Here is a 3,766-nt window from a genome sequence, read left to right as displayed (position 1 = left end):
CTTGGCAGAGGGACTTGATGAACCTACTAATGCCAAAGAGATTTAGAGTTTGTTAAACGGGTGTGAAGAGTGTGTTGATTATAACGGGTAATATTGTCAAAAATTCTGCTGGTAACAACGATCGAGAATTGGGTTAAAACAATATGCATTCCATTATATTAGGCAATAATTAAGAGTAGGCAAAGTGGTCCGTGTCATGTGAAAATTCTATCAAATGTCTAAACATTGCACACGAGTACAGTCAGAGGGTGCCGTGGAACCCCTGCAGTACCTCCACAGACCCGGATTGAGAACCCTGCAGTACCTCCACAGACCCGGATGTGAAGAACCCCTGCAGTACCTCCAACAGACCCCGCGGATTGAGAACCCTGGCGTACCTCCCACAGACCGCCGGATTGAGAACCCTGCAGTACCTCCACGACCCCGGATTGACAGAACCCCCCTGAGTACCAATGTTGCCTACGACGTTGCAACAATGTTAATTTTCATCAGACACATATTACGCCCTAGATGCCTTCAATTGCCCAATTTATAGCCATGCCCAATTTAGGATTATTATTTAACAACGTGATGTTGCGCTCCAAAGGGAGAACTTGAAATAACATGATGTAGATAATTAAATAATCAAAAGAAAAACGTGTTTATTATACACTCTTAGAAAATAAGGTTCCTTATAGAACCAAAAAGGCTTCTATCACTTCCGTAATATATGGAACCACTAAAAGTTATATATATTTGGGTTCAGTGAAGAAGAGCCTCTAGAGTTCTGATCAACGAAAGGTTCATGTTTTGAGGATGTGAACCCAGCAGCCCTCCAGTGGTCAGATCAATGCCTCCCGTTTTTTCCAGCGCCGGCCAGGGATTCGAACCAGCCACCTTTCAGCCACAGCTCCAACTCCAACTTGAGTTTCTTTTCAGAAATAAACATGAGTTAATCTGCCAAAATGAAGACAAAATGCTATGCAGACATACATGGTATCACTTGTAATACATAATTATTACACATAAATCATTTCCAAAAGCACAAGACATATTGTTGCATGTAGGTCTATTATTTATGGGTTGATCACATAGAAATATAAAAACATTATTTTTAACTACTACAAAGCAATTACATGTGGCGCAGGAACCACTGACTCACTGCATGTCAAGACACCTGCTGTTAACTCTTAACTACTTAGGAGAGCTCACGAGGTGTCCTAAATATCTGCCGACTAGGTGGGACTAAAGACTTCATGCATAGCTTTAATTTATACCCATAAGTGTAAAATGTCTTTATTCTCAGCACTTATACAACCAATTTTCTACTCTGAGACACTTTGACGATATGGGCCCAGATTTCAAAATATTGTTATAAAAAAACTTAGAATGTTTGTTTTACATAATAATAAAAAATGAATATTACTAATGTAACCCGCTGTAAAGACTGGGTTTAGTTGATTGTGTTGCACTGCTCATGTCCGCGTTCTGGAACTGTCCGCGTCCCCGTACAGAACTGTCCGCGTCCCCGTACAGAACTGTCCGCGTCCCCGTTCGGTGTGGCGCCAAGCATATTGTCCAGTTACGCGCAGAGTTGTCTGAGGTGATCTTGGGGAATAACGACGGAGTTCACTACAGTGTTGAAACACCGAAGTTCAGTGTTCAATTAGCGACATAAAGACATGCTGAGCAGACCGGAAGCGTCGCAAAATACATTTAGAAATCCATGTTATTCAATTATTGCACCCACACTGCTCGCGCGCCAACGAGCGTCTGCATTGCCAAAGGCTAAAATAGAACTCCTTTCTATTTGTGACGCAGCTCCTCATTGGTTTATAGAAGCAGGTACCCACGTGCCATCTCCTCATTGGTTATACCCACGTGGGTGATTGAAAAACGAAATGTTTTGCCAGTTGTCGTGGTAAAAGTGTAGATGCCAATCATCATATAAGTTCAAAGATGAAAAGGCCTGGAAGGAGGAGAGATGACTAGAAATGATTCGGTTGTCAGTTTTATGTGTGGATTAATTGTCGGCGTAGAGGACCAGAGACAAACAAGGATTAGAGATCCTTGTGCATTTCAGGTAAAATAACAACTCAATGTTTATATCCCAGCAAGTGCAAGCTAACTAGCTAAATTGCCATACATGTTTAATGCTTTTCGACCTGTCCCCAAATTAATGTCATTGTTCAGAGTTTGTTTTGATATTTTAACCTGTGTGTCGTGATCGCGTTTGGTGTGGGGGGGCAAAATACATTTATGCACGATGGTGCACGCGCGCAGCTGGTTTGGGTTCCGTGTCAGAAAACAACATAGCACGGCAGCAACACATGACAACAACATAGCACGGCAGCAACACATGACAACAACATAGCATGGCAGCAACACATGACAACAACATAGCATGGCAGCAACACATGACAACACAGCATGACAACAACACATTACAACACAGCATGACAACAACATAGCATGGCAGCAACACATGACAACACAGCATGACAACAAAATGTTAGCATCACAACATGGTAGCAGAACAAAACATGGTACACACATTATTGGGCACAGACAACAATTTAAAGGGCAAGAAGGTAGAGACAACAATTTAAAGGGCAAGAAGGTAGAGACAACAATATAAAGGGCAAGAAGGTAGAGACAACAATACAAAGGGCAAGAAGGTAGAGACAACAATACAAAGGACAAGAAGGTAGAGACAACAATACAAAGGGCAAGAAGGTAGAGACAACAATACAAAGGGCAAAGAAGGTAGAGACAACAATACAAAGGGCAAGAAGGTAGAGACACAATACAAAGGGCAAGAAGGTAAGAGACAACAATACAAAGGGCAAGAAGGTAGAGACAACAATAAAAGGGCAAGAAGGTAGAGACAAACAAATAGACAAGGGCAAGAAGGTAAGAGACAACAGCAAGCAAAGGGCAAGAAGGTAGAGACAACAATACAAAGGGATAGAAGGTAGAGACGACAATACAAAGGGCAAGAAGGTAGAGACGACAATACAAAGGGCAAGAAGGTAGAGACACAATACAAAGGGAATAGAAGGTAGAGAAACAACAATACAAAGGGCAAAGAAGGTAGAGACAACACGCACAAAGGGCAAGAAGGTAGAGACGACCAATACAAAGGCAAGAAGGTAGAGAGACAAATACAAAGGGACAAGAAGGTAGATGACACACAGCACAAGGTCAAGAGGGTAGAGACACAATACAAAGGGCAAAGAAGGTAGAGACGACAATACAAAGGGCAAGAAGGTAGAGACAACAATACAAAGGGCAGAAGGTAGAGACGAACAATACAAAGGACAAGAAGGTAGAGACAACAATACAAAGGGCAAGAAGGTAGAGACAAACATACAAAGGGCAAGAAGGTAAGACGACAATACAAAGGGATAGAAGGTAGAGACAAACAATACAAAAGGGGACAAGAGAAGGTAGAGACAAAACAGCGAACACAAAGGGCAAGAAGGTAGAGACAACAGCACAAAGGGCAAGAAGGTAGAGAACACAATACAAAGGGCAAGAGGTAGAGACGACAATACAAAGGACAAGAAGGTAAGAACAGCACAAAGGGCAAGAAGGTAGAGACAACAATACAAAGGGATAGAAGGTAGAGACAATACAAAAGGGCAAGAAGGTAGAGACAACAATACAAAGGCAAGAAGGTAGAGGACAACAATAAAAGGGCAAGAAGGTAGAGACAACAGTAACAAAGGCTAGAAGAGGTAGAGACGACAATAACAAGGGATAGAAAGGTAGAGAGACATAATCT

At 42.0% G+C, this 3,766-nt stretch overlaps 1 long non-coding RNA gene across 3 annotated transcripts; it reads left to right on the top strand.

The window, feature by feature from the left end:
* The first annotated feature begins 1,761 nt into the window (after positions 1 to 1,761).
* Positions 1,762 to 3,610, top strand: LOC139026568 (uncharacterized). 3 transcript variants are annotated; one of them, XR_011478401.1, is made up of 4 exons: positions 1,762 to 2,774; positions 2,925 to 3,011; positions 3,221 to 3,365; positions 3,576 to 3,610. It is a non-coding gene; the product is annotated as an uncharacterized lncRNA (long non-coding RNA). The 3 variants fall into 3 exon arrangements; XR_011478400.1 differs by lacking the exon at positions 3,576 to 3,610 and adding an exon at positions 3,464 to 3,551; XR_011478402.1 differs by lacking the exon at positions 3,576 to 3,610 and adding an exon at positions 3,464 to 3,552 and having other exon boundaries at positions 1,763 to 2,774; positions 3,221 to 3,336.
* The last annotated feature ends 156 nt before the right edge of the window (positions 3,611 to 3,766 follow it).

The sequence above is a fragment of the Salvelinus sp. IW2-2015 genome, unplaced genomic scaffold (genome assembly GCF_002910315.2).
Source record: "Salvelinus sp. IW2-2015 unplaced genomic scaffold, ASM291031v2 Un_scaffold5131, whole genome shotgun sequence".
Lineage (NCBI taxonomy): Eukaryota > Metazoa > Chordata > Actinopteri > Salmoniformes > Salmonidae > Salvelinus > Salvelinus sp. IW2-2015.
This window is presented reverse-complemented; position numbering and strand designations above follow the sequence as displayed.